The 26,251-nt window shown below is 38.0% G+C and overlaps 1 non-coding gene across 1 annotated transcript; it reads right to left on the bottom strand.

Moving 5' to 3' along the window:
- Positions 1–4,275: 4,275 nt before the first annotated feature.
- Positions 4,276–4,347, bottom strand: TRNAG-UCC (transfer RNA glycine (anticodon UCC)). The gene has a single exon. It is a non-coding gene; the product is annotated as a tRNA-Gly (tRNA).
- Positions 4,348–26,251: the final 21,904 nt, after the last annotated feature.

Raw genomic sequence — 26,251 nt, 5'->3', positions numbered from 1 at the left:
CTGCTGCAGGAACTGAGCTGCAGGAGCTGAGCCCTGGCACCTGTCCCCATGCCCTGCTCTGGCGTGTCCCTGCTGCTCTGCTCACCCGTAGAATGTGGCTTTGGCTCATTTCACACAGCCTTTCTCCCCTACTTGGGCAGAGCCTCGTGCATCAGATATAGTCTGGGTTCTTGGGTTTTGAATTGTGCCTTTTTTTATTCAGACAAACTTGGACAACTGCTCCATGTATTCTGTTTGTTCCCTTTCTGTTTCCTGTTATAAACGATGACTTTGTGAATCGATATGAATTAACTGTTAAACTGCATCAGTCTTTATTTCCTCTGCACCCACATCCCTGCCTTTCCTCTCAAACTGAAAACAAAACAAAATAAAACAAAACAAACAAAACTAACAAACAAAAAACAAAAAAAACCCCAAACAAACAAAAAACCAAACCCAAACAAAAAGCAAACAAACAAAACCAAACCAAAACTGGGCCAAGTTGTCTTCTCCCCTGTCATTTTTGTTTTATCAGTTTGAAGAGAATAACTGAGTTGCCGTGTGGTTTGCTAGTTTGAATTTACATGTGTGGGTAGTGTGCTGTGTCAGACACCCAATAGCATTACCTCCTTCAAGACCACCCTACAGCCTGATTTTTAATGACTGGGGTTAGTTTAAAAGCTTTCCAAAAGTTTGTATGATCATGGACAGTCCAGCTAAAATGTTAGATTTTCATAAGGCTCTGAACTTCAACTCAGTGCTGATTTTTATGCTTTATACACAGAGACGGACCATGTGTTGGGGACGATGGAAGACCAGAAGCAGGGACAATTGTGATGACTACCCTCAGCCCCTGTAGGTTGGGTCATTGTGGAGTCATGCTGGATGCTTCAGAAGCAAGCCAAAATGTGAACAGCATAATTGATTTGAAGTACTGAAGTTCCTGATCTTGCTTCCCAATAAATTCATGATGTAGTGGCTAGATAGTGCAGAAAAGGAAAGATTATGACCTAGGGAAAGGAAAGGGGAAAAAAAAGTGCATTTGCATTATCCTGGCTGCTTTATCAGCACACAAGTCAATGAGGACTGAGGGTATTCTCAGGCAATTTATTTGCTCAAGAACTTGAGGGTTTCCCAGGTTCAGGCCTGTGAAAATTACCATGTTAGAGCTGATTTTGTCTCTTCTAATGCCCAGTGTTGAAAAGTGATGGTGAAAAAGGATGCACACAAATCTACAAGGGTCCAAACACTTTGATACTTTGGAAATTATTTTTTTTACAGTACTTTTAAAATTTATGTTATTATTTTAATACCAGTAGTTTTTATCAGTTTGTGACCCAGAACATAAACATTTAAAGTCTTCTTCCTTTGCTGATTTCTTTTAATAATCTGCACTTTCTTTTTAGACAAAGGCAATGTCAATGGAATGTATGATGATATAGTGTGAGCTAAGTTTATCATGACAAAAGATACATCAGTTTGATGTATTAACCCAGCAGTGCCTCAGAGGCAGTGAATAATTAGTGTAACCTGGCAATGAACAATATAAACTGAACCACAGAGATGGTGGTGTTATCATCTTATGTTTCTGTAATGCACAAAGGACACCAGGTTATCATGATTATAGCAGCAGGAGAGTTTGTAGAATGAGCTCATGTGTAAATAGTTGTTCAAAAACACTGTGAACATTTATGTGGCTCATTATTTATCATTAATTATTTAACTGCAGGTCCCCATGTGGGCAGTGAAATTCTGCTGATTTACTACTTATCAGGAATAAATTACCACTTACAACTTGGGGTTTTCATGCTTTTCCTTTTGTCATCACTAATAAACTAAACTAATAAGACTGTTTCCTTCATATTAAACTGACTGCAGGCATGAGGCTTTTTGGCAAATGACCTAATGTGAGACAAAATATAGGATAAGTGAAAAATTGTGTATTTTTATGAAAGCTCAGACTGTTTGCAATAGATCTGAGAACTCAGCAAGGGATCAGTACTTGCTTACATTTACAGTGCTTGTACAGATTTTTGAAACTGCTCATCAGCCACAATTAAAGCCATATTTATTTTTTTTTTCTGAGGAGCAGTTTCAAATTTTCCAGCTAACTGAAGTTATTTTAGCACCTAATTGAGAACCAATAGCAAAATTCTCATTCTGGCATCACTCAGATTCTCAAAACTGCAGTTCAGCTGCTGTCTAACACTTAAGGTGCCTCTGTTGCTGCCAGCAAGTCACTAAAGATGCTGCTGGGGGTCACAATAGAAGTAAATCCTGATATCCCGAGATAGCTTTCAGCCCTTCTTGATCTTTCAGTCTCAAACCCCACGTAGCCTTCAATGCATCTTTGGCAGATCTCCTGGCTAGGCAGGCATGACCTAAGGGATGACAGTATTCCACCGCACTGTACCCAAGACACGGGCACCCAGAGTTGCACAGATCATTTACTCATTTACACATACACGCTGCGTGCATGCACACAGAAATTTGGGTAATCCCAAAGCCCAGAAGCTGGTGCACTCTGCAGCCAAGAAGGCACCTCTGATTTGCTTAACTTGGCGAGGATGGCTCAGTAGGCAGCTCAGGGCTGAACCCTGTCAGGACTTGCATCCCACCCTGAGAGCACACCTGTATTGCAGTAGTGTGGTGGTTTGTATAAATTTCCTGAAATAATTGTATGATCTCCTGAAATTTCTCTGCCGAGACCTGGACAGGCTCCTTTGGACCTGACGAAGACCAATCAGTGTCTCATTTTTAATACTGACACATTGTTAGACCAATGAAAAAGTTGATGTCTCTTTGTGAAGCACGCACGTAAAGATGAAAAAACCCCAGGACAGCTCTGTTTCCCCTCTGGCCTCAGTACGGGTAACACTGGCCTGGGCCCCTCTGCGTGACCCACGGGCCTGGCCAGGCCCGGCTGGGGGCAGGCTCTGACTCAGGGCCTGTTTTCATCTGGGGCCCCCAGTAGAAAGAGGGAGGGGAGGCCCGTATAGCTGCCAAGATCTTAATTTCCCCCCAGCACAGCCGGGGAGCCCATGGCTCAGCAGAGCCCTGCCCTGCCACCAGCCCGGAGCGGCTCCGGGCCTGCCGGGCCTGCCCACGCGGCCTGGGGGAGACGCAACTGGGGCCCATTCCGGCAAGGCTCCCCCACCCTCTCCCTGCCAGCAGCGGGAAGAGAAGACCATCAGCCCGCAGCTGGAATTGAATATAGCAAACGCCAGAAAACAGCCATGCAGCCAGAAAACCCACCACTGCTTTCTGGCTGGGCCTTGATGATCCTAGCCCAGTCCCAGTGCTGGTCTTGAAAGATTCTTTATCATAAATAGCTCTGGCCCACAACCTGGAAGAGGTCACAGGACCCTCCGCTGCCTGGGCAAGGTATTAACTCTTTCACTGCCCAGAATGAGACTTGCAGACACTTTGTTCTCTCTCCCGAGTGAAGGAAAGGATGAAGATGAAGATACGCACAGAAGCCATGAAAACGCCAAGGTCAAACAAAAGGAAGAGTCAAGTCCCAAATGAGGGAAGGAGGAAAGTTGAGGACTGAAATTTCTCTTTTTTTAAGCTATGGAAAAGAGACTCTGTTTCCCTATAACACATAGAGATATATTACGGAGTGGATGAATGTTCTAACTCTAAATATGAGCAGAAGCATTTGTGCTAGAGTAAGCAAATGTTGAACCAGCTATGATCCCATAAGTTTTAATAGAGAGGAGAGAAGAAAACCCCTGTTGCCCCCCAGGGAAGAGAAGAAGACCTCTGTTTTCAAAGATTAAGAGCTTTTGTTTGAACTGTTAGAATCCTTAAAGTGTACCCCACAAGTTGACATGGTCCTTGATAACTGTTGTGGGAAGACTGTTAGTCGAGGGAGGGATTTTTACATAGCGATCAAATTTCCATTCTCTGGGGTGGCTGATTCACTGTAACATCGACACCATGAGAAAACTGTTTCTTGTGTAGAAATCTCCATAGACTGAAGAGAAGTCTCCTCTCCCAAGTAAATTGGTGAAAAACTGTTTTTAAAGATGATAAATTGATTTGTTTGTGTACATTGTCAATGTAAAAGAAAAGAAGTTGTGGGGGGTAGAGAAGTGTTCTAGAAGTCTTATTCTGGGTTTTATTATTTTTTTTCTTGTAGTTTCTAATAATAAAGTGGTTCTTTGTACCCTTTAAAGTTTGAGCCTGTTTCGCCTTCCTCCTAAATGCTATCGCGCAGCAGGAAATAAGTAAATACTTCTTCTAGTGGGCACACTGGCAATTTGCCCAATTCTAAACCTGCAATATAATTGATGCGTTGGCCGGGAATCGAACCCGGGTCAACTGCTTGGAAGGCAGCTATGCTCACCACTATACCACCAACGCTGCTGTGGATACCTATTCATAAGTTCAGGACTGAAGCCTGTCAGAACTTGCATGCTACCCTGAGAGCATACCTGTATCGTGGCAGAAGTGCCGCTAAGGTTGGTAACACATCCCTAGACCTGGCTGCAAACCTCTGCTGACCCAGAAGGGTGTTTGAACAGCTAAATCCCACCTAAATCTCTGACCCTCTACAGACAGGATCCTCTAATGACTGCAACCCCTTGTGATGGGGTCTTTGATACATGAAACAGGCAGGTTTTATAAAGAGGCTCAATTTTGTCCCTGTAGAGCACAAGGGTGTGTTTTATCTGAGCCAAACATTGTGTTTGAAAATGTGATGTCATCTACAGTTATTTTCTTTTATATATGAAAAATGTGTGTACCTGCTGTGTACGCAGTATACATTTATTTTTGCATATGCATACATTGTATATTTTCAATTACATGCACATTGACAGATACAAGCACACGCAATTGTATGAAATTACGGTCTATCAGATTTAAACCTTTGCCTGGCATGGGTGGAATACCTTTTTTATTCTACTCCAGCTTTTCATGCAGAGTTGTAGGTTTTTTGTGTTAACTACTGCCTATTCTGATGCAATGTTCAAAAAACCTTGGTCACAAAATCACCTCAAAAAAATTCCCTTACCTTATAGAACTTGAGAAATAAAGGAGTAAGTCAGATGTTGCATTTTAGTAGTGTTATTCACACATAAATTATAAAAGGTGTATTTTTAATTTAATTGATGTGTTAATAATAAATCAAATATTCTGCAGCTGACTCAGTGGCATGTTGCAACACTTAAGAGTGAAATAACAACTCTGCAAAAATGAGTGCCTACTTATTTAGGATAACTTGCAGGATACTTGAAAAATATGTTACTCAAAACAATTTTTTTCATTTGTGGTTGGTATTTTAAAATCAAATTTAATTATATACCTGCAGGAGGAAGTGGCTAGTTTTATGTAATTGCAATAAAAATGTCATTCTTGGGACTAATGTGTATAAAATTGTTTGGGCCTTCATCAAATACGTGTGTATAGTGTGTCATAGTGAACATTGGCAGTATTATCTTAAAAGAAAAATATGTTGCCAAATTGTACTGGAAAATGAGATTTTTTACAGGCAGCTATAAAAGAGAATTTGTGATCTTTTTATTGCTGAATTTCATCTATTTTCTTCATATTGATCAGAAGGTTTTGTGGCCCTGCTTCCTTCTGCTAAATTCAAAATGCATACACAACTAAGGGAAAGCAAAACCTGATATATGTGATTTTAGCCACTTGCAAATACAGGGGTTTTAGCCCATTCTGTTACTCACGTGCATGCTGATGTGGGTACCTCTTTCTTATTACCTGTGAAGACACACACAGGTCATCCCTGTAGAGTTTATCCTCCCACCACAGTCAAATTGATGTGAAAGGTCTTGCCAGTGGGTTATTTAAATCCTGATATTCTGTTCTGGCTTGTCAAGAATGCAGGGTATAAATCTCTTGGCACTTATCTTTCTACACTGCCCACTAACATTTTCTACTGCTCCTGTCTGTCCTCATGACATTTCCTGAAGAGCTTAAACTGAAAGTGCTAATTATTAATTTAGGGCTAGATTCTGGCTCCTACAGCCAGAGGCATGCTGCAGGGAATGCAAAGGGACTCCAAATTGTTATATGCACTACCACTGAGATCCCTGCACATCTACTCCTTGACTCACATTAGGAAACCCTCATGGTTCTTTTTAATCAAACCTTCCCATACCATTTGTTATTTAAGATTACAAATAAAAAATCAAATTGCTGAAGTTTGAAGTTATTTTTTTCCAAACATGGAAGTACATTTGCTCAGTTTGAACAATAGATTGGATTAATCAGTGGTGTGGGTTTTTTTTGGTTTTTTTTTTTTTCCCCTCACAGAGGGGATTTAGCTCTAGGAAAGAAATATTTTATCATCCTGAAGCCCAGTAAAGCTCAGTGTTATTATGTCAGTATAACAGGTTAACTGAGGCATAAAGGTGAAGTGACTTGCCTAAGGTCATGCGATAGATCAGTGGCAGAACTGTAAATCATAGAAACACGTACAGAGTCATTTAAATCCCTGAAAAATGCCTTGTTCCATAAGATTTTCTTACTCCCTCTTGTCAAGTATAAATAGTTTAGGCTTTCTTTGGCAGGCAGAAAGCCGTCTACTCTTTCACTTAATGGATTCCCAAGATAAAGTGTATTCACTGACCTGGCTCTAACAGGAAAACTCTCAGGCCAAACAGAAAGAGACTGTTTCGTTAAAAACACTCCTTGAATTTCCTGCAACTTTGTCATGGATTGACTTACATAATTTTACAAATCTACTTATTTGTTAGGTAGTCAGTTGTTCTTATTTCTCTTGTCATCAAGTCTCTTCCTCCAGTAGCATCCCTTCTTACTTCTTTCTGCTGTATGAAATGCTCTGTCCATTGACAATTTTTTACTATAATAGACTCTTATCTTCATTTACAGCCACACTCTTAATGCATGCTATGGCAAATCAGAGGTTCTGGTTAGGCACAGCTCGTTGCTTGTGATGGAATAATCCCCCTAAATATATGAAAAAGCCCTCTGGCTTTCACCATCTCCCCCTTTAAATCTTAAGTTATTCCTCTGAAAACATGTCTGCTCAGGACTTGCTTGAGAGAGTGAAGATGGAGTGAGGAATCTACTGCTGAATACTGTTAATTTTATAATACCTGAAATGCCAAATGTTCATACAGTTTTATATATTTCACTGTATTCTCTCTGGTCTCTACCTTATGAACAAGCCAGGCACCTGCATCAGACTAGCTCCTTTCTTTTTCAATTAGCTCAGAAGTTGGTGCCATAAAATGGAACAGTATGTAAACATGTCAGCTTTCAACAAAAATGGTTCTTCATATTGGCAGTGAGAAGAAAGACCCAAGAGTCTTCTCTGGTGTATAGTTATTGCCACAAATTAATGAAATCTTGATAGTGTAGAGTTTTAATTTTCTCACTATGAAAGAAAGGGGTATAAAAAAAGCCTTGAGGAGGTCAAACAAGTATAAAGTAAGTATTAGAGATGTTCACTGTTCTCTCTGTTGTTCTCTCCCCATTTAAGGTCAGAGGCTGATGGGTCAAGGGCACCTGACAATTCCAGGCTCCACCAGGACAATTTTCACAAAGAGGTCCAGGTTGTTTGAATGGTGAGAATGTGTCTGGGTCAGAGAGGTTAGTAAATACTAGGAAGGAGCTAGAAAAAAGGTTTGATAACCTCTTCCCTTTGCCAGAATTTGAGTTTGACTTGGATTACAAGGATCATTGTAGTTTCTGACTGCTACAGAAGGAACACTGAGTCAAACATTCTGGATTTGTTCTTTGTCAGCACAATCTGACATTCGATTTTCACCACTGCTGTACTATCAGGCACATATTTATCTCTTCCTGATTATTCTAATATAATGATTTATCTTAGACCACTTAGAAAATGAAAGCACTGCAGAATGGTGATACATGGAACTTACACTGATGGGAGCAAAACAAACTGTATTTAGTGGGGTTGACGTGAAGCTATGCAGTCCTTAGTATTTTGAAGACTACTTCGGGGACCACATCTCACCTACTGAGATAAAGCCACAGTTATGGACAGTAGAACTGCTCAAACTATCATTCTTCTGGTATGAATATATATGGGCATTTTCACAAATAATTTTAAGAGGAAATTATTGACTATGGAAATTTGCCAGGACAGATCAATCACAGAATATTTCTTCATGCACTGGTGAAAAAAAAAAAGGAAAAAAAGGACACTTATTGAAAAGAGCCTATTATTCTTTTCTAAATGTGTGACTGGGGGCTGGGGGGTGGGGAGAGAGAGAGAGAGGGAGAATGCTGGCACAAAACAGGAAGTATTTTTCAGGTGCTCAGTACATCACAGAAATAACAAATTGAGGAAATTACTCACATTGGTAAGCTTGGCACCACATGCTTAACTATTCTTAAAGTTGTTTATTCTCAAGCAAACAAAGAATAAAGTTTATATTGCTTCTCTTGATAATATTACAAAGGCGGGCTTCGTTCCACTCTTGCAGCCTGAGTCTTACACAATTATTGTCAATGAAGCCATAATGAAACTGTAATCCTTTATTCTGTGTGTTTTTTTGGTATCAAAAGCTGCCGGTTATGGAAAGAATTAAGAAATGTCTGTGCCAGCTGAATAGCTTTGCACAAAAATGCACCTTGCAGCAGACAAAGGGAAAATATTTGGATGACTCCCCAAGAATCTCAGCAGTGGCTGAAATACAGATTAGGTGCCATCATTGAAAAATTGCTCTAGGTTTAGGTACAGTCAACAGTAAACTTTACAAGGACCATATATAAAACTGTGCTGCTGTACAACATGCATACCCATTATTTGTCATTTTGAAAGACGCTTAAATTTGCCTGAGCTATACCAACAGAGCCAGGGGTTCAGAAGCTCAACAAATCCCTATTTTAATGTTTATGAAGATCATGGGTCCCAATTTTTTTCCCCTAGTGCTTAATATTTATCCATGTTGTTTAATGACTGAGGAATTTCCCATTAAAAGCAGAAAAGCCTGTTGGATCATTTTTGTTTAGACTTCATCACTTTTAGAATAATTTGCAAAACTAGGAGTCTAGGGAGAGGAGTTCTCTGATGTGATGTGCTCAATTCCACTATCATTTAAAAAAATAAACATTGACCAGATGATTATTCAGTCTTATACAGGGAGTACAGAATGGAGCTACCTGGATTTTTTTGAGCTATGGTGAGTTGAAAATACATTTTGATAAGACTAAAGTATTTGAAAATTCAGGCTGAATTAGAAAAATGTAACATCTGCAAAAAAATGTGAAAAGACCAGTTTGAATTTCTACTCTTCTGTAGCTTCTCAGAAATCACAGAACATTTTAAGCTGACTAGATTCTCTCCCCCACCATGAAGGGAAATATCAATTTTTTTACAAGAAAACTTAGTAAATTAAAATTTGTGTTGACTTAAGAGAAGTGTTCTGTTTTTTATTTATCAACTTAACCACCAAAGGAAAGATAATAACTTATTCTCATGATTTTAAAACCTCTGAATTTTACACTGCTCTCCAATGTTCTGTAAAATAGTCCTTTGCCTCATGTGAAATACAAGGTATCATAATAAACAAATAAAAAATTAATGCTTAGAATTCATGCATAATGATAAAGTTATCCAGACAGGAAATGGAGACAAGCCTCTATTTGTACCAGAACTTCAGTTTCTCATGTAGAGGGACTGACAAGTCATTATGTCTGAAATCCCAGATGATTTCTCTGGAGCTATGACTTGCACTAATCTTCAACGAGACAAAAGCAGAAAAACCCCTTTAAATTACAGGGTTTTTTAATTCCCAGTGGAATTCCCAGTAATAGAAATAGCAACAATAATAAATTAGATTCTCTTAGTGCCATGTTGGGCATTGACTGAACATATCCCCTAGAGATGCAGTGTGGTATTTGCATCCCGTTGTAGTCAGAAAGAAGCTGGTATATTTTCTTTAGAAACTAAGCTCTTTTCTACATACCTATGTGTGTAATTAATATCTTTTCCTCAAAAATTTTCTCAGATTAATCTGTGGTGAGGCCTAACTTGCAAAGGTCTCCTTGTCAAAGACTTGTTACTGGTATATCTGGAACCCCCTCCACAGTCTCCTCTAACCATGACATTTCTATTCACTATGTGAGAATTCTAGATTACTTCCAAGCCAGAGCTTTACATGTGTCAGAGCCACTGAAGGGTAAATCTCACCCTCTACCAGTCTTTGTTCCTCAGTTCCAGCTTTGCCTTTTCTTTGTTCTTGTTATGATGTCTTTGTAACTCACTCTTCTAAATGGCATGAAAATTAAATTAGGAAGTATCCCCTATTGTACTGCTCTAAAGACACAGAAATGATGTTGCTGTATTTATGACAGTTTAGTAGGTTTTCCTTAACTTTCAGGTCCTTGTACTTTCCTAGGAGTTGTGCAGGAAGAAGAGCTGTAGCCTCCACATGTGTCAGAGCTGGGTGGTGACTGCTCCTTATTAGGGTTGCCATTTTAAAAATTTTACCTTGTGGTTTCAATCATAGGGAAAAACTGTTCCAATAGGATTAGTGAAGGATTTTTGAGGGATGGGATGAGGAGAAGAATAAACTGCTTTCCTTATCCTTCAAAGAATAGGTCTGCTGCAGTGAAACAAGAGTCTGGAATTTCCAGAAGTAAGGTAGAATAGGGTGTTGTCCTTTTCTGTGCCTTGAAGCTCCAGAGCAATTTTATCTTGTCAAAGCATGATAATCTCTGTTGTGCCTGCACAGCATGACTGAGCCCTGACGTTCAAAGTTGCTCTAAGCAGGGAATCTGTCCTTGTTCGATATGTTAAATGTTATGCCCTCTGTATTCTTCTATAAATAATTGACTGACTTTTAAAAAGGAAATACTTTGCGAAGTAGTGGAGATAAAAAAGACAGGAAAATACTAGCAAGGAGGAATTTGGAGTGGGTCTGCGCAGCTAAGATTTATGAAAAAACAGTTAATAATACTGCATCTTGCACAAACATGTTGTTGATTGACTGGCCTCCCTGGATCCGAGTTGGGGCCATGGAGAGTACCTTTCTGCAGTCAGTGTGAAAAATAAAACATGTCAAATAATTATAGTAATGATGGAAAGAGCTGGGGATGCAATGCAAAGTTTCATATTAAATCAAAGTCAAAAGTGCCTCTTGGCCTGGCCTGTTAATGCTTTCTGCAACCGTAAAATTTGGCTGCACTTGTGCAATACAATACTGGTGAGAAAACACTACAATTATTACCGTGCTCTCAGAAGACAAATCCTAAAGCTGGATAACCAAGGTATGTAAAGCAATGGCAATTTATTTTCCTAACCAGAGAGAAATGCAAAAGTACAGAAAAAAACCCACACTCCCAGCCTCCTATGATTAAGAAAACAAGAGAGATATGTTTATGTAAGTGGTGGAGAAATCCTAAAATGTTTCACCTGGCGTATGTCCCAAAGAGGAAGGCCCAGAAACCATTTCTCCTTTTCTGGTTCTTGGCAGGAGGTTTGCTGGCTTTCATTTTGCCCCATGGAGATTATACTTCTTCATTTTAGGGGAGGCCACAGGACAACCCTGCTGATAAAAGAAACAAATGTCAATCTCATCCTCTTGACATATGCCCCAAGATGTACACAAATTAGAAGCCAGAGTAATGAATTCAAGGTCCCCAGTGTCCCTCTGACCTTTCTATCCCCCTTCATCTACTACAGTTCAGACAGGTAGAATCCAAGTTTTCACCCCTCCCTCATCCACTTTTGCAAAACACAGAAACATTGTCCAAAATAGTGTGGGATTGTTTCCTCCTAAAGCCAACGATGGGCTTAAATATATATAAAGGTTGCCTGCCTCTAATATGTTTCTGCCTTTTCTAATCCTTTGCTTGTACACAGAAGGACGCAGATAATGTTTTCTGGATGACAGACTGATCCTGAAGGACACAGATTTTCAGGAAGACCTTTGTAATTTCAGACAGAGACAACCTACAGCTGTTCTCCCTCCATCATCTCTTCTCTGCTTTGCCTTCTATGACTGTGTTACTGTCTCAGTAAATCTAGGCAGCTGATGTAACCAACCAGAAAAGGAAGCTATTGTTTTTCTTTTTTTTTTCCTGATAAAATTGATTAAATTAAAGTCTGTGCTTTTCTGAATGACTTAAATTTATGGAAGTCTTAGAGATCTTGTTGCTGGTATGATTGCTGTCTAAAGACTTTTCCTCTTAAGAGATTGTTTTTTGCCTTAAATGTGCTATAACTTTGAAGGCATAAATACTTGCGTGTTGTCTTGCAGACACATCCCTTTCAAGTCCAGAAGTGCTTGTCAGCCTCCCAGGAATACGTTGTAATACACCTTTTATTCTATGCGTGTTTCAACAACATATGGCCTGACTGAAACACGTGGAGTTGTTATATTATAGTGGTTGTGAAGGGGCATGTGAACCTCCTGTGAAATACTGTATTATTAAATGCAGTGTGTCAAAATAATGCAATTGTGTATAGCTAGTTGTTGGTGGTATGAAAACTGAAAGGTGCAACTGCTGAATTTCCTCCCTGGTTTACTCTGCAACTCTCACCTGTATGAGTAATATTTGCTGATGTGAACTCCCTTTCCAGATCTACCAGGAATTCACGATAGTTGCTGTAATGAACTGTTAATGACAAGCTCAGCAGAACAGTATAAATTGAAGCTGAAAGTATAAATTGAACTGAAGTAATTGGATCATCAGGATTTTTGTTTTATATAATTATTGATAAAGACTGATTAGGAAAGAAATGAGCTTTAAGTTATTCACATACACTATTTACAGAGACCAATATATATTCTTTTTCTTTGTATTTATACTGGGTTGCCTAACTGTCTACAGACACAAGCTTTAGCATTTCTTATAAGAATAGAAAGGGACTTTGAGGAAAAAAAATACTGAGAGGCCAAAAATGTTGTGCCTGGTCACATCTGGGGATTGGTGGTTGATGCCTCAATGTTCAGGTTAACAAAAAGGATGAGTGGTGTCCTTTGGGGGGTTGTGTTGGAAACATTACTGTTTAATATGTTCATCAATGACACAGACAGTGGGTTCAAGTGCACCCTCAGCAAGTTTACAGACACCAAGCTGAGTGGTGCGGCTGACTCACCAGAGGGATGCAATGCCATCCAGAGGGACCTGGGCAAGACCAAGAAGTGGCCACATGTGTACCTGAGGTTCAACAAGGCCAGGTGCAAGGCCCTGAACACAGGTCAAGAAACCTCTAGCATGGATATAGGCTGTGGGATGAAATGACTGAGAACAGCCCTGCAGAGAACCACTTGTGGGGACTTGTAGATGAAAAACTGGACTTGGACTGACAATGTACATTTGAACCTCAGAAAACCAACTGTATGCTGGACGCACCAAAAGTGGCCATCAGGTTGAGGGAAGTGATGTTCCCTTCCTTCTTCCCTCTGTTTTTTTCCTGGAGTACTGCATCTAGTTCTGGAGTCCTCAGTCTAAGAAGGACATGGAGCTGTTGGAGCAGGACTTGAGGAGGACTGTGAGAGATCAGAGACTGGGAACACCTCTCCTATGAGGAAAGATGGAGACAGTTGGGGCTGTCCAACCTCGAGAAGGGTGGGTTCTGGGGAGACCTTATAGCAGCCTCCCAGTACCTAAAGGAGATTTATAAGAAATGAGGACAGACTTTTTTAGCATGGTCTGTAGTGATAGGACAAGTTGTGATGGTTTGCAAATAAAAGAGTGTAGATTCAGACTAGATAAAATAAGGAATTTTTATATTAATGAGGGTAGTGAAACATTGGAACATGTAGTCCAGAGAGCTGCTAGAGGCTCCCTCCTTGGAAACATTCATCATCAGTTTGAGCAGGGCCTTGAGAAACATGATCTTGTTGAAGATGCCTCTGCTCATTGCAGGGGGCTTGGAGAAATGGTGTTTAAAAGTTCCTTCTAGATTCTAGTTCAAAAAAAGTATTCCTGACTGAGTCACTGCATGTTTACTTTTTCCTCTAATGTGGTCTTATTAGAAAACATCTCTAAAGTGAAATAGAAGGTGCAAAGGATCCATGTCCTGACCGTGGTTTTCATGAATATTTATTTCAATCCTGTTTCAATCTGAACTTGTGAATTGAATTTTCTTTAGGTGTGACTAGGTGTGATTTTAGGTGTGATTTTTAGAATATACTTTCTCCTTTAGTTTTTTCTTCAAGGAATTCAGATTGCTTTCACGATAGGAGATCTCATTGAAATTAACCAATTCAGATGATTTTCAACCATTTGCTTCAGAACCGTTCTATTCACCTGAACTGATAAAATTATTGAACATACCTATGAAGAAATGTATATAATATAGCAATATATACATGTGTATATAATATCTATGTATGTGTTTTCTATGTGGCAACAGAGAGGGTGTTCATATTAAATATTAATCATGTGCCTGACCTTCATTTTACATCCTAATGAGCTGTATGGCCCACAGTGTTTGCATTAGGACACTGCTTTTAACTTGCTGTCTTTTTGCTGAGACTGAATCTTTGTGGAGGACCTGCGCAACCACCGCACCGGTAGAGAAGAATGATATTTAACAGATATATTTCAAACAAAGGCTGAAAGATAACTTACCCAACCAGACATCCATTTCTCCTGACAGGCAGCAATTAGCATCACATCCTCTTAACAACCAGCTGTTTGCAATTTCTGTGTGGTTCACTGTTGTGCTCCCAATGGGAGAGACATCAGGCGTCCTGGGGGGAGCAGACTGCCTTCTGACAACTGGCTATCCAGGGGTGTTCAGGGAGAGTCAGAAGAGGCACTAGAACAAAACCAAAAGGATTAAGCCAATTACCCAGAAGTGGAGGCTATGCATGTAACCAAAATACAGAACAAATGTACCAAAAAATATTAAAGCTTCCTTGAGACTTCACTCTCCATTCCAAACTTTTGTCAGCATTGGTTAACCAGTAAAAGTTAGGAAAACTTCAGTAAATAAAAGGAAAAGCATTCAAAATCTAGGATCTTTTGTAAACCACTATCTTAGTTTTGATCTTTGACAAATATCCTTAGCTTACACCTGCTCCTACTAGTCTATTCATTTATAATTATACCAAACTTTGCAACTGTCCAGCAGATGTTTGTGATACAGACTGTATGATATTAAATATCATATGCATATCCAGATCTTTTTTTGTCCTACAGAGTTTCCCTCTAAATAGTCTGGAAAATGCTCTCCCCAAATACTAACTCTGTAATGGACATAAAAGTTAAACCTCCAGTGTCGGTAAATAATTCAACAATCCACTAAACTTCTGAAGCTATGCCATATCACAAACATTTTATGAATTCTTACTATGGAAATATTTAATATAGCAGATTTGGTTAATTATTACAGGAAGCTATGGGGAAGTTTTGTGGCCTGCTAAATAAAACTACTCTTTTACTTATTACCTGGGTACAGTTAATCAATTGGAAAAATCTTGGGGGAGTCTAAAAAAGGAAGCTGGATTTGAGAGAGTTTATATTAACCATGGTGAGAGAACTGCAGTTGCAGATAATTTCTGTTTTAATGGATGATGATCAGCAAATTGGGAATTGTCTGGCTGATGAAGCAGAGAGGTCCAGACATGGACTTTTGTCTACTATATAATTACCTTCAAAACTGTCTGTTGAAAACAAAACTTTCAGATAAGTAGCATTTATCTATGGTTCAAATTTTTTTGGTGAGGATGGACACAATATTTTCAAAAATACTGCAGAATATTATCAAAGGACAGGTCTTGTATCTAAACATTAAGACTCATCCAAATATGCTTTAATTTCTTCTTTACATTTTTTCTAGGTCTGAGTCAGTTTGGATTTTAAATCTTAGCTTAATATCAATTTTCTAAACTATTATTTCTGTAAAACTACATCTAGCTGAAGACTGTTGCCTTCACAGAGACTTGTGCTTCAAAATTGCAACACTTGTAGGATGAAATGCACTCCTCCCATCATATATCTCGATTACCAAAGCATTTTATTTTAAGATTGTCCCCAAAGACTGAAGCAATAGGATGTATGTCCTTAAGTAGAAGATGAGCAGCATTATGTGGGGACCGCCCCTTTGTGGGTGCTTGTACAAGGCCTGTTCTAGGGACAGTTTGGTTACCATAAAAAAATAGATACCCTTTAGATTTCTTTCTAATGCCTCTTTCACAGCTTTTGCAGCACCTTAATGCTTAAGCACCACTGTGCTTAGATGTTGATGACGATCCATTATTGCACACATCCCATTAATTACCCCAACTCCAGTTAACTTGGTCAACTGTTTGGTGACAACACCAACATTATGTTTGTAGTCATAATATGGAATCAAGCCACTGAAATGGGGCAGTGCTTTATTACAGACTCTGTTTCAGAAACATCTCATTAGTACATTAATGCTAATTAGCAGGAGTGAAATAGAGAGTGTAAATCATGAGTGCTGAGTTAAGGAGCAGTCAGTGGTTCATCTAATTGCATGTCAGGAAAGATAGGATTCACTGTGTTGCTTCTGTATGTCAAAAGTTTTCTGTAGCCAAAATACTTAGAGAAAAATTCAAAATTAACTAGAAAACAATAATGGAAGGTTAGTTTTTCTTATTTTTCTATTGGGGAAAAGATACTAATTATTGTATAGAATTCAAAACCTCTTGAACCAGTACTAAATGTTAAAGTCAATACAAATATGGGAAGAATCCAGTGGAAAAAATCAGAAAAAAAATATTATTGTGTTTACTGTGAAGACATAAGTAGCCTGGCTTTAGCATGTTCAATGACTCCAGTATATGGAACATAACTAGCAGAGAACAAACAGGGTGAAACAGCCCTTTTGCAATGTATATGAAATATTGGCATTACTCCTCTGATTGCCATTCTGGAGAGTGGCATATTTCTTTAAGTTAAGAAGAAAAACATAACAATTGGTGTAATAGACCTACACAAAACACAATGTGCACTTTTTAACTTCACAGCTCACAGGAACAAATTATGGAACCTGTGGTGAGCCAAGAAAAGACCCCAAGTAATCAAGGACCTAGTGTCAATACACAGCTGTTGTAGGAGTACAGTTAAATCAGAGTGGAAAAGGCAATTGTTTTTCACAGACTTGGCCCAAAGTATCCAGGTAAAGCTTTTCTGGCATCCTCAATTAACAGTATTTTTTTTTGCTGTTAATATTTTGGTTTTCAATATTCCTTTTGTGATCTAAATCAATGACAGGCTTGGGAAAAGCTAAATGGGACACAAGAACTTTTGGATAGATATTCTATAGTAAAATTATGTCCCATTTCATCCAAAGATCATTTCTTTCTCCTACTGCAGGCTTTCTTTGTAAAAGCAAACATCTCACCTTGGTTCCTTCTGTCTTAGATTCCCCCCACTTCAGCTGGAGGTCCTGTAGCTTCACCAGGCAATTAAAGGCATTAGATTGGAAACGTTGAATGCTATAGCAAGGAAGACTTAAGACGCAGACAGTAAACCAGAGCAGCAAGCTATTTTGTGCTAGAATGAAGGAAATATGAAATGACATTCATAGCTGCTACTACAAGAGTAAATACCTCCCTTGCCTGCTAAGGAAAGACACGTCCTTTTGTTGTTGGAGGATGTGACCTGCTGATCACAAGGGGATCAGGGACATACGTGGGTCCCATGTAACAGAAAGGGTGAGCAGAACACATATCTTGTGCAACATACTTACATCATAGAGGAAGCCTGAGAGCACCTCATCACTAAAAGCAGTATTGCCTCAGGGTTAGAACTTCCACACATTGGCCAGCAACAAATATTTGGCTCCTGTCGTGGTAGGTGTCTGTATCTTGATCTGTACTGTAGAGTACAGATCAAGAGTCTGTCCTCTAATGGCTGAGCTACTGGGCAGGGGAATCTAGGGAGGAGGGAACCATTTTACATTGCTGATTGGGAAAATGAACTTAAAATCTCATCCTCAGTGAGGCTGATATCAGTTTGGTACATGATTTGACAGGTGCCCAGTGTCCAAGAACATTACATTCAGTGGTGAACACATTCAGAAATGTTATATATAATGTTAAATATAATTTCTTATATAATGTCATATATAAGGACATAGATACAGATTTATATGTATAGGTCTAGAAGCCAAAGTAAGGAAATGCAAAGAGTTAGTCAAACTCACCTGCTCAAATAGTTTGTCAAATTTAGATAAGCATAGTGGAAATAATCCAAACAATTTATGTGTATGTCAGCTCATGGCTGCACTTGAGACAGTGTATAAGACAATTGAACTCTAACAATGCCTCTTTTTTTCTGCACAGTTTGTTTCAAATCAATCATATTTAACCACTGAATAGGTATTAGCATGAACAGATGGAAATGTGTGATTAATAACTAGCAAAAAACCTTGAAACAGGGAAATCATTATTCTTCTAGTGAAGAAATTAGAGTTAACAATGGTCAAGGTACTTTTATAGCCAGACTTGGTGGATTTTATTACAATAATATTAACATGAAAAAGACAGAAGAATTCTTCTTCTCTTGCTTCCTTTACCAGAGAGGAAATTACTTATGCTCACAAACTAGCAAAGGAAACGCTGGACCCTTCATATTTTTGTGGTCAAAGTGGTTAAAAGGAAAAGAAAAGAAAAGGCGGGATCCTTCCCTTAGATTGCCTTTAATTAAAGAGGGAGAAGTGGCTCTAGGACAGGGTAATGTGTTACATCAGTCTTGAATTCCCTAATAAGATAGAACTTCTCACTCTTTAATGAAATGCAAGAAAGCTTGCAAAAAACTGCGGTCTTTTGACATGAAATTAACATTGCTTATTTTTGCAATTCCTGTATGAGAATTCTTTTGTATCCACAGTTTTGAGAAAAAATACTCTCTTGTCTAATTGCTAGAGCTTTTACCCTAGTTTGTGCTTCAGATTCTCATACAAAATTGAAGATAATCTCAGTGACACAGTGTTAGCAAGTGTGCTGGCCACTAAACTAGAGAAAAAAAGAAGAGAATTCACATTCTCAGTTTTTATGAGGAGCACTGACCAGCCATACTAACTCTTGGTGAATCTAGGTGAGGTTGAAATCCTTTCAACTCCAGCCAGTAACAATTCTTTTTGAAATATTACCCTTTTAAAATAATTGAGATTATTTTTACTTTCTGAATCAGCATCTATGAGTCACATTTTTGGGCCAAATCTCCATGGCTGGTGACGTACACAGAAGCTCCTTTCTCACATCCCAACTTGATCAGACATTTTCTAGATCTAGTAAAGGATGTGAACAATCAGAAAGTCAAAAATGAGGGGCACAGATGGCAACTCCCTCGGAGTTGCAGCAGGCTGGCTATTTTCCATCTGTATTTACATATTCATCTGCTTTACTATCTAACAGTCCTCATCGATCACATATGGAAAACTTGTGTTTATTTGGGAAATTCTATTCTTTTTCTACTATGGTAGTAGAACTTCTGGAAGTTAAATTTTAAATTGTTGCAATTCTTTTTTGGAAGTAGGGTTAGCACAGTTTCCTCTCAGGAGCAGAATTCGCATGAGTGGTTGTGTTGAGGTCATAGATGAATGCTCTTCTCAAAATAATAATGGAAAGATGTCTGCTACGTCATGAAAAGTTACGTGCACAGCACAAGCTGTTCAGTAAAATTCCAGCCTAGTGTATGTCAGAAAGGAGGAAAGGACAGATCTCTGCAGGATTTCTGTAGCTGAGGTTGATTTAATTAAATTGTTTCATAACTTCTAACTGATCAACTAAGCTTGCTAAAAGAAATTGATTATGAGGTGAAAGCCCATAATGTCAAAATTTCTACAGAAAATTTAGGTGAAATACTTTACAATTGAGGATTCATTCCTAAATCGGTCTCATTACAAAGACCTAAATTTGGTTTCAAAGGAGGCATGTGCCAACACAGGCTTTCCAAATGGACAATGTAAACATAATTTCCAGGCAGAGCACAGAAGGGAAGGTGAACAGGTTTGTGTTTATAACTCTGATCAGGATTCACCCGGAGCACTATGACTACAAGTTATCCTGGAATCCAGAGTGAACTTAAAAATTTGTTCTACACATATGTTTTGTTACCCAGGATGTCTGGGCTAACCAGTGTTTTCAAAAGACAATCTGGTTTAAATCCTTTTTTTCCTGAATTTAGGATCTCAGGAAAGGAAGGTGGTCATGATAGGATAGAATATAGTTTGCTATTCTGTGGTATTTTTAAAGAAAGAATATCATTTCATAGCATTGTTCTTGGACATATTGCTCCTCCAAAGGCCATTCAGGAAAAGCAAAAAAGGCTTAGTCTTGTAAAACATTGATTAGTCTTTCCTCTGTGAAGTAGATGAAGGTGTTTGAAAAAGTGCTTGTTATGTCCATCCTGAACATAAATATTCTCTATCCTGATTTCAGAGTTGGACTGAAGAGCATTGGACACTTCTTGAGCAAAACACTTCTAAGAACTGAAATTTGTCAGAGCACAGAAAAGACTGGTTGGAACTCCCGAGCTTGCCAAACAAAAAGAGCATTTTTGCTTGCCATCCCTTTCCAGCTTTGAATTTGTATTCCTTCTTAATGTTGACTTGTTCTAGCAAGCAGTGCTTCTTGCCTGAAAGCAATCCTTTCTCTGTTTCTAGGGTTGCAAGAGAAATAATAGAAATAAGAAAAAAAGAAAAAAGAAAAAGAAAAAGAAAAAGAAAAAGAAAAAGAAAAAGAAAAAGAAAAAGAAAAAGAAAAAGAAAAAGAAAAAGAAAAAGAAAAAGAAAAAGAAAGAAAAAGAAAAGGAAAAAAAAGGGGGGGGGGGAACGACGTATCAAACAGCTGAACAGACCAGTACTCAGAAGTTTCCAGGTCTGTTTTGCAATACAGAGCCCAAGGGGTTTTGATAGGGTCTAAATTTGGCAAAATCAGCTTTCCCATCCCTCCCTAACTTTATTTTTCTGGCCTCTAACTATTTTTACTCCAAGTTTCTCTCTGTCTCTGTGGATGTCGAGAAAAGATCTATGGATGGGAGTCTGGGAATAGGATAAGAAAAGTAAAACTTCCTGGAAAAATTTAATGTTGGTATTCTGAAAGCAAAGCCAAGAATCTAACACTGTACATTAATACATATCAACATAAATATATGAGGACTATATAATCCATTAATTCATGTTAGTGAATAGGTCTAATATATTGTCTAATTCACATAAAAAACAAGAGCCCACCTGTCTTCCATTATCTTAAAAAAAACTCCTGACAGTCAAAATCTCTTCATTAAGATGTAAAAATGAAGTTAGAAAGGATCAGTAGTCCCCTTTTCCACTGCATTAGTGCTTTGGAGATGTGCTTTTAATTGGAACTATGGCTTCCTACAGCACTGCAACATGCAAGCTCATATGCAGCAAATTGATTTCTTTAAAAAGGTTTTTATTTTTTTAAAAGAATATTTTTATTAGCATTTACATTTGAAAAATCCACCAAGTCTCATGAGATAATGAAAAAAGGTGATGAAAATCAGAGTTTATGGCCACTTGCCTATTTTCTTGTCCAGCTGGACTATACTTTGACTTCATTGAATATGAAATGCACAGAAAAATCTGCAAGCCCTTAAGCTGCTCAATGTGATTCAAAATGCAAATTAAAACCTTCTTTGTGTATTACATTATTATTTTATTGAAGGGATACATTCTACATTCATAAAAAAAGAGAGTGACTTTCAGATAAAGTTGGAGAAGTACTTTGTCTCTTCTTAGGAATATGCTGATGCTCTATTTTCCACCTTATTTCCACCAATGTTTGGAAACACGAATTAGAAGAAATACATGCATTTATTGTGTGATTTTGATTTACTATGTGACAGTTTTTAGAGTTCAAAAGAAATGTTATCAACAAATTTTACCTTCATACACATTTTAAAATAGTTTCAACTTGTGATGTAGATTTATTTTTGAAACTACGTTGATGTTATGACATCTTTAAAAAGTCTTAGCTTTCTTCACTGAAAGATATACAAGAAATCCATCACTACTCAATATCTTTGTAGGATTCTTCCTTGACTGGAGTCAAATCTCCAGCTGCTGTGAGATTTAATAACACCCTGGTTATGATATCATCCAATAGCAAAAACTTCTGGACAGCTGGAACAATTTTTACACTAATGCTGTAATTAGATATAGAATTGTCTTGGTACAGAGCATTACTTCAGGCTCAAGCAAAATACAATGTACCACTTACTAGCCAAAGGTCAAAGAACTTGTTTCCAAGTCTACCAGCCTGTTCTTTAGAAGAATTGTCTGGGAAACCCTGGTCCTTTAGTCAAATCTTAGTTTGACTAAATAGCTTTTATGGAAAGACAAAAATACAGTTTCCAACTGAAATTATTTTTCCTATTGTGCTAACATATTTATATCTTAATCCATTGGTTCAATGTTTTCCTTCTAGATGTAAAATATTGCTTTAGTTTGGATTGCTCTCATAACAGATGCTTTAATATACTTTCTTCTTTTTCTGAAAGTAAATACAGATATTTCACTGCTTGAAACAAGAAACTTCTTATGGCCAGAAGGACTGAAGGAACATCTGCATATCTGGGCTGATTATACCCATGTGATTTGCAAACCTGGTCAGTCCAAAAGCTCCACAGCAAGTGAGAACTAGCTGAGGCCCTTGCAAGTAGGTCATGCTTCTCAAAGATTGCCATTTAGACAGTTTAGTTGATTCATTGTTGAAGTATTGATAGTTCTTAAATATCTTTGATTACTGATTCAGACTGATGAAAAGTGCTTTTTGGAATATGAATTCTTTTAAGACCATAAGTTTTACATAGCATTATTATTGACAAAGCTGAATTTGGCCCACAGATAAAAAGTTAAATGACAAATCCTTGAATTACTTGAAAAACTGAAAGATGTAAAACTTATCAAAACTGTAATTTTTCTTTTTTTAGGAATTAAATCTCTAAATGTTTGATAAAAAATGGGATCTTAATCTGTTCCTTTAAATTCACAATAACAGAGATGTCTATGATAGTCTGAGTTTTTAACTGCTACACTAATCAGAAAGGAAACTATTCAAGGTTTTAAATTCACTACAGTATTATTTTTACTTAGTTAATAGCTACTTGAATGAATGTGAAATGAGTTAAAGTGATTTGGCTGGGGTTCAGTAATGCATGGGAAATACTTAAGATTCAGTCAAGAAGGCTGCAATCAAAATTAGTCCAAGTAAAATAAACACCCATCCCCATAAGTGGCAGAAAACTTGGTATAATAGTGAAGAAAAATATGAGTGCAAAAGATTAACAGGGGGGCCTTGAACCAGCTAGCTGGTTTTTTGTAGAAAGTGGTGTACTCAGTCTGAGGGATGGAGACTAAAATCTAGCAGTACTTTAAAACTGACCTTTGATTCTCTCTGCACACAGAAAAAATAATTTCACTCCAAATTAAGAATCAGTTTTCTGGAGGACAAAAAACAGAATGATGGAAGTGAAAATGATTGATTTCACAGAAGAGAAATTATTGTACCAAGAGAGATGATTAATTAAATAAATAAGGTAGTAAAGCATGTACCTGAAATACTGCACAGAGGAACAAAAGGAAGCATCAATGTTAAATGTGTAAAAGAGGAAACTTTTGGCAGCAGAGATAGCCAGCATAACCTGGTGATTTGTGCCATTGTTCATAACATAATGTGAAATTTTGGGGGGTTGAGAAGATTTCATCACAATTTAAAAAAAATTTTCATCCACCTCTTAAGTCCACTCTATCTCCCACATTGTGTCCTATCACTGATGTCATGACAGATTCTTGAGTAAGCCCTGCTTTATTTGTGCTGCAAGCGCCAGAGAAAAGGGCTTCTGAGAGGATGGTGGCTCTCAGCATTATGGAGAGAGTTTGTATCTGGATATGAAGCTGGGCATTCTGTGTGGAAAACTGTGCTATAAAACCTAAATATCATGGTTTGATTTCTGACAGCTGCATAACAACCCAGCATTTTTTTTTCCTTTCCCAACCTACCAGCTGTCTGACTAAAAATGGAAATGATTTCTATTCCCCAAAACCCAGGTGATTGACAGGCAATGCAGGAAGGTGCACTGTGCTGTGGCACCTCTAAAGCAATGGGAAGTGGGAAATGGAAAGAAATCACGGGGATACTCCCTCTGCAGGGATCAGCGAGATTTCTCTGACCCAGAAGTTGAGCTGTGCATGCCCAGGCATGGAAGACAGCTGGCCTGTGATTTTTAGTGAAATTCAGGAAGAAATGCACTACCCCAAAGGGTATATATCTCCCCAGTTTGTGCACAGAGGTAGATGGTGTGATGGATTGTATATGTTCACCTTACAGGAAGCAATCTGATAACTCTTTGACACAGTCTATATGTACACTAGTTTCAGGAGGGTAAAAATATAAACTCACTGGAGTCACTGATTTCCCTTGGTAATAGAGTTATTCAGAGAATATTAGCTGACAGCTACACCCACTTGCAGTCATCAATTCTGCAAGGGCTGGTATGGAAGTTTTAAAATGCCAGTATTTGTCTCTTTCTCTCCCCTAAGTCTTCATTATAATGCATCTCACTATTTTTCAGAAACTTAGTCTACTTTTTTTGGCAGATTTGACAGGCGGCTGTAACATTGATACCATCAATGTTCATCCTGCTTTTTCTTCTTCTTACAATGATTCTTAGCACATATTAATTAAGGGAAATAGGAAAGGTGTAATCAATTTATTTAAAGTAGTTAATTATAAGGAACTAGTGAGCTTCTATCAGATAAAATATTGCTTGGGCAATTGCAGTTTGACAAATTTTAATCAAAATCTTTTTTTATTTTTCCTTTAAACGTTAATGTGCTTCTCAATGTTTTCTTTCATTAACCAAAAAAATATGTTATGGCACATAGGAAGGAAGCTTGAACAAATCTTATTCAGTTTATCAAAATATAAAGGCACCCTGTACATCTAGGACTTGCATTCTTCAAAGTTTAATGTTTAGGCAGGGGGAGGAGCAAGGATGAAGAAAAGGCTTTGAATGCTTGTAAGAAATGGGTTTCCTTTCCCTTTCATTTGCTTACCCATTAGTAGCTATTAGTAACATCTTAAAATATGGTTTATAAGATAAACTCTTAAAATATTATGCACCATATGCACAAATATGCCGCAAATTAATTAAATCACATGTGTAATTTGAAATAATTGAGCTAAGTACAGTGGAGAGTTCAGTGGGACTCGTAATGAAATCCTTAGCAGAGTATTTAATTACCTCCTTGTGCGATGCAACAGAGAAATATTTGGCCTTGCAAAGTTATCTAAAGGTCATGAGATTCATCCTGCATTAGATGAAAGACAGTGCCAGGCAGATCAAGAAATACACATAAAATAAGGAGTTAGCTTAGGAAAATGAATGCTTTAGCTGATCTTGTGTGGCAGGGCTGGAAGTAGGAGAGAGATGGTTGCTAATAATATAAGTGACCATTTCAAGACTTTGCAGTTCACCTGCAATCCAAGTGAGGTTGGAGAGGTATACTTATATCCACCTAAAAGGATATACACACACCTTGAACTGTGAGTCATAAGAGCTGCTCAATATTTCAGTTTTGTTGGGAAAAATATTTCAAAAAAGCCTAGGTCCCATTTAAAATACTATTGTCTTAAAATTTAAGGTTTTTTGTTTCTTTGTTTTGTTTGTTTTTTTGTTTGTTTGTTTTTAAATAGCATTGGAATTATGGGAATTAAAGTGACATATTACCAAATTTGGAAGAAAAGATCTTTCTCGATTAAGTTAAGAGGAGAAGACATGAGAGCAGGAAATCCCCAGAGAACTGGGATTGTTTCAAATTGAAGGAAATATTGAGTGCTTGCTGCTTTTTGAAGATACATAATTTTCCTAGGTTCCTACCCGTTTGCAGATTAATGCATCTTATTGGATCACAGACCTTATTTTCCCAGGTGTGAGAACATCTTAATTCTGTAACGGTTGGTCCATAAATTCCTCAATGCCAAAGAAGGAGGAATGTCTTTGCTGAAGACATGAATCATGGAAATTTCTGAGCTGGAAGGAACACTGAGTTCAACTCCTGGCTCTGCACAGGAACAATCCCCAAAATCACACCATTTGCCCAAGGGTGTTGTCCAAACACTTCTTGAACTGTGTCAGGTTTGGTGCTGTGACCACTTCCCTGGGGAGCCTGTTCCAGTGCTCGACCTCCCTCTGGATAAAGAATTATGAATTGACAAATTACTTGTTACCCAGTGGAGATTCCAAATAATGAAACAAATTGGAGGACAATACCTTTTTCATCAAGGGAATATGTTCTGTGTCAGGCCTTTTACTGTGCTCATTACCTCCTTTCTGCCATGGTCTTTGTTTTGCC

This window comes from Cinclus cinclus, chromosome 1, assembly GCF_963662255.1.
Source record: "Cinclus cinclus chromosome 1, bCinCin1.1, whole genome shotgun sequence".
Classification (NCBI taxonomy): domain Eukaryota; kingdom Metazoa; phylum Chordata; class Aves; order Passeriformes; family Cinclidae; genus Cinclus; species Cinclus cinclus.
The sequence above is the reverse complement of the archived record's forward strand: the minus strand, read 5'-3'. Positions and strand labels throughout refer to the sequence as shown.